This window comes from Neopsephotus bourkii, unplaced genomic scaffold (genome assembly GCF_033783945.1).
Source record: "Neopsephotus bourkii isolate Nb327-2 ecotype Australia unplaced genomic scaffold, CSIRO-AGI_Nbou_v1 NB_114, whole genome shotgun sequence".
Taxonomy (NCBI): domain Eukaryota; kingdom Metazoa; phylum Chordata; class Aves; order Psittaciformes; family Psittacidae; genus Neopsephotus; species Neopsephotus bourkii.
Window position 1 is genome coordinate 1,439,553 of NW_026900631.1, and position 5,921 is coordinate 1,445,473.

The following is a 5,921-nucleotide window of genomic DNA, read 5'->3' on the forward strand; positions in this document are numbered from 1 at the left end:
AGTTGAAGGTGTCAGTTACTTCCACAATACTTCATCTTTGAGTGCTTCTTAAAATAAACCCAGAGTTTTCTGGGCAATTTTTTTAGGAACAATTCTATTTACTTGACAAACTAATTTTCTGCTGCAAAATAGCTCTTATCGGTTGTGATATGCTGTCTAGTTTCTTCTGGGAAGAACACAACACTTACTTCTTTAAAACAACATATATTTCTTTAAAAATTCTGCCCTTCCATATGTAATAACTTGAATCTGTTCATCCCACACCCATACCATGTTTAACTATGTTGGCTTAGACTAAGAAGAAGATATTCTTCTGCAGTGATAATGTACACGAGTGAGAGGGTAAGCCATGTTCTGCTGACAAAGGAAAGGATCAGAGTGTTCGTATGGCATAAAAGTGGTTGCATGGTTTTGGAGTATTTGTACAGGGAGCATTCTTCTGTATAGCCCCTATATTAAAACGTTCTTTTTGGTTCATTTTGTGTATTATGCAGTGAACCATGGAAATGCAGTATTATTTTACTAAAAAAAGAATTAGATGTAAATTAACACTTAATATTTTTTATTTGATTTTGATTAGCATGTAAAACATGCCTTAATTACATCAGAATAAAACCTGGAACTTGAGCAATTATTTATATATACCCCTAGAGTATAATACAATTTAGGACTGGACTCCCCTTTCATGTTGTGTGTGGGCTTTTTATGGTGAACCATGTTAAATAACAGCTAATTTGTAACATACACACATACATATGAAACACATTATTTTCAGAGCATTATTTTTTCTGTCTATCTTGAAACACAGCTTGTGTGTGTATATTCATTTAACACAACTTGAGCTCTTGGAAAACTGTGCTCAAATTCCAATGAATATACATTACTTCTAAAGCAAAATACGAAAGCAGAGGGCTGTTGTTGCCGTAAGCATTTTAAAATCGGCATCACTGTTACAAATGGCAAGAGCTGTGGAGGTCTTAGAAACATTTCTTTGTGCCAAGGATAAAAGTTTGTGTTACTTTGGCCTGCCCTAGTCTCAGCCACCTGGTATTTCTATTGACCTACCCTGTGGTCTAGCTTTGGCTATAGCATTCAACATACAGGAGCGGGTGCCAGCACTGGGGTTGTTTCCCCCTGCTGCTTGCCTCCTGCAGTCACTGCACCACATAGCCTGCAGTCATACTCTGTCCTTTGAAGCATCATTGTATCCCACCCCATGCAAGTGTTTTCTGTCTTGAAAACATATTCAGAAATACCTATTTTTACAGAGGGCCACGTATCTCCTGTAGACATCTGCAAAGCATCATCCACTATTTTTGCCCAGAAAGTGAGAAAAGGGGCTTAGAGTTGTGTAGAATCAGATGTAATGGTTCTGTTTGCGGAGGTGCTCAGCAATTTCATCTCTGTCAATGGATTCCCCCCCAAAATAACCTGTGGTAATGTTTTTCACTCTTTAGAAATGTTGATCAAGTGAATTTTGTAAGATAAAAATCAGAGTGCTTTCTGAAGGAACAGCATAGCTTAAAAGGCAAGCAGCTAGAATTAAAGCAGGCAAAATTAAAAAAAGATAGGATGTTGTCTGTGAGAAACTGCTTTACCAGAGGCACAAGCAAATCTGGTTTTCCTAAAAAAAAATTCTCTAAAATTAAAAATCTAACTGAAAAAACTCTTGGATTTTTTTCCCCATCAGACGACATAGCAACAGCATTGACTTCAATGCATAACATGATTACAATTGCAAGAAGGGAACATCAGGCCACAGACCATGTCATTGAAAAACAAGAGTAACTTCATTTGCTGATGTCGGCAATTTTCATAAATAGACTAAAATAACCCATTACTTCAGTGTTCAGCTGCCCAGATGACTTGTGGGGGTTTTTTTGTTTGGTTTTTTTTCCTATTTTTCCCTTTTTGTTAATTGAAGGAAGGGAGTTTGGGAAAATTATGTTGGCTATTGTAAGTACAGCCTGTACTCGTCTTGTTGCTTGACCCTGTGTTCTTTCTGTTATATGAGATGGAATTCATTTTCCTTGGGCTAGCATAAAATGAGAACACCATGGAAGTTTGTATCATTGGCAGAGGTTAAGGGTGGGCTGGAGCAGATGCCTAATTGGGCTTCTCCATCTCAAAGTTCTCGCATGCTGTTAAGTTCTGTGATGAGCTGTTGGTTTAATTATACAGGACCTTGGTGGCCAACTTGTGAAATCTGGTTAGCAAGAACATAATGAAGCTTACTGCATTATTATGGCTGGGTTTGCTATGTGGGATTTTTGCTTACAAGATTTTTTTTTAACACATAAATCATAAAAATAAAGGTAGCTTTCATTAACACTTTAAAGGTGAATCCAGACAGATATGTATTTGTAGATTCAGATTCATTATTTATCCCTTCTGACACATTGATGGCCTAAAAATCTGGCACTACAGAGACAGAAAATCCTTATCAAACAGTATACAATTATTACAGCACAACAATATGCAACTACTATTTTCTGTCAGTATCATGAAATAGGTTTCACAAATTATATACATTAGGGATTTCTGTATAATATGCGTTATCATCAGGAAGCTGATTTTGAAGAATAAACTTTGGAAAAAACCTCTTTACCTGTGGTTTCACTTTCCTTTGGGCTTTATCAAGGACCTGAAATGATTAATTGTTCCTCTATACCCAGGGAAACTTGTCTGAAAGAGTTAAAACAGGTAAAGGAAAGGCACGTTCTGTATGTCTTTATTCATTGTAAATTACTCGACTTTGAGTTATGGCTGTTACTGTAAGGAAATTACTGCATTCCTACCACCATTAAAAAGAAACATTCTGGAACAGTGAGGAAATTACAGGAGAAATATATACAAAAACCTTCAAATTATCTCCTCCTGACCCCTAAGATTGCATCTGCCAGATTTGTATCCTGGTACATAGAGTGTAATAAATTGCTCAGAAGATCAAACTAATTTTCTTAACTGTTACTGTTAAGAATGCCTTTTAAAAATAGAAAAATAAGTTGTATTCAGCACTCAACACCTACACACCAAAGTACATAACCCAGATGAGCAAGTCTTTAAAACTGGAGTAAAAATGAGCTAATGTTTTTAGGGAATTGTATGCACAATATGGCAAGAGGTCAATAACAAGTGAAGAAAAAAAAAGAATCCTCACCTAAAACTGCTCGGCTTCTAGTAATAAAGAAGCAGAAAGTTGCAAACTGCATTAGCTGTCACTTGGCTAGTTTATATTGTCTGTCATAGGACAATTTAATATCTTGGCACCAGCAATGAAATTGTGTTCAGTGTGATGACGTGTACCTTTACAATTCATGGCAACTATGCAAAAAAAGACACAAAGATGTTATCTCTGCAGAATGATAACTATTTTCATTGATAATACTGTATAGAATAGCAGCAAAACTATGTGTAGGCTATATACTTGCACACATGTATGGTATACTCAACTATTTCCAAGCACGCACATGCGCATATATGAATCTCAGTAACACAATTTTGATTTTAAAAGCATGAAGTTGGCCTCAGGAGCTACGAAACTGAATTTGTGAGCTGTTAAATGTCAGAGCTGACCTCTGGGATTTTGAGAAGGGATGATGTGGTGAAGGGCAGGCTTCAGGTCATGTTTTATACAAGAAGTTTAATTGTTCTGGCTAGGAAGCAAAAGTGACTCATTTACTTGAAGTGGGTCCCTATCTCCCAATGCAGATTTCGAATGGGGGAGCATACTGCTAGCAATAATATCTTTAAAAGAATTGGACTGGTTTACTTCAGTATTTTAACTGCTTCCATTCAGATGCATTTGTTTTGGACACATGATTTGATAGTGTTCCAATGATAGCAAAAACCAGTGCTTTTGTCACCCTTCTTGAACCCATGAAAGTCTTTTTGCTGTGTTTAAATCAGATTTTTTTTTTTTTCCAAAAAAAATTGTAAGCTCTTTCTGAGCCTTTTATTGAAAAATGCAATACATTATTCAACTGTATAGATTGTAAAGTCATCATGACACTAGGTTATTGCTTTTTACAGTTTCAATCCTGTCTCAGAAAGCTCCCTCTACAGATTAAACATAAACATTTTGATTTGTGGATAACACCTATATATAAATAAATATTTTACTTTTTTACTAGCATCTGATTTATTACTGTCATTCATTTTCATTCAATTTGCCTATATCTTGTTTTATCTAATTTATCGATCTCCTATTTCTTGGTTACCAGCCTATTCTCAACCTTCAGTTTCCTCCAGTTTCAATTTTGGAAAATCCTATTTTTTGGTGCCATATTTTCTGAAAATGTGAATTTCAATAAAGAATTTTACCCTAGAAAACATATATATATATATATATCATACTTTCTGATCAGCTCATAATTAAGAGAATGAAAATAATTTAATGGTTAGGAAGTCTTGCTGTTTCAAGATACTGTTATCAATCACAAAGAACAAATACATTTATCACTGAAATGTGACAATCCACTGTCACTAAGACCCTGGCCATATACCACTGAAATTAAAGTGAGTTTTGCTACAGAAAAGATACCATGAAACACATCTACTTTGAGCTGAAGAAGTAATACAATTTAAGTTTTCAAACCTACAGCTAAGTCTAGTCTGTATTTCAAGCTGCTTAGAAAAATCTTTTCTCCTTCACAGAAAGCGTGGGTTTTAAGAGAAATCATTGAAGCCACAAAACTAAAAATACTTAAGATATCAACTGGTTATTTTTAATAATAGTAAGTCATAGAAATATTGTGTGGAAGTGACTTCCAAAAAGTCCTCCCTTCTGCCTGAAGCAGGATTACCAGCCCTCTACTGAGCAGAAGTACTCCTCCCCTTTCCAGAAGGTGAAATAACACTCATATGGTTTCATTGTTCATTAATGATATGAGCCTCAGAATTAGTTGCTGGTATTTCTTTAATGAGGATGATTTGCAGTCTGCCTTCAAGCACAAGTCCTGTGATTTCTGCTGGAACAATGTGAAATTCCTACTTCAGTAATGATTCTGTGTCTGGAAAATACAATGTTGACTTACTTAAAAATTGAGAGAATTCTCTGAAAATGAGATTTACTGATGAGTAAGATGAATAAGAAAGTATAAACAGAAGAAGTATGAATGTATAGTAAAAAATGGGCCAAGCTGCACAAGCTGGACCTACAGCCAAACTGTCCTGAAGTTTGGAAGTCTGATGGTCAGTACTGTTTTCAGATCATTGCAGATATAATTGGAGGCCAATCACAAATATTTTATCTGCCTTCTCTGAAGTTCAGGTATTAAAAAACATCTGAAAACTGTTTCTCTCTGAGCCCAGGTGTAGTATCAGTGCTCTTTCATACACCAAGAACCTCAGCTGAAGGAAACCAAATATGCTATCAATTAGAATAACATCTGTTCAAAAACTGCATGGAGATGAAGATACGCCTTATACTAGCTCTTCTTGTCTTATGACCCTATCTGGTGAGTTCTGTTTGTGCCTGAGAACTCAAAGCATTTGACTTTGCTGCAGTTCTTTCTCACAAATATTTTTGTTGGTTTCAGTAAAGACGATGTTAGCCAAAAATCTGGACTGAAAATCTGGATTAGGGTTAAAAACTCAGTGAACTAAACCCAAGTATTGTATTTGAATACAGGAACATTACAAGAACTGTAGGACAGTGAATGCAGCCCTTTACCACTGCAAGCAGCTATGGTATACAATCTACCTAGAGAGCTAATTAAGTTCTCTCTGTTCCTACTAGTCCTGCTGGAACACTGGATCAGTACTTTACAATTCAGAAGCTGATGTCCTCTTCTCACTTTCATCTTATTTTTATTTGTTCCCTCTTTAAAGCCATTAGCTTCTTTGCCAGCAGTGCCATACAGAATCAATTGCTTTACTCTGCCTAAAATGTTTACAGAGTGCAAGAATATCTCCTTCCT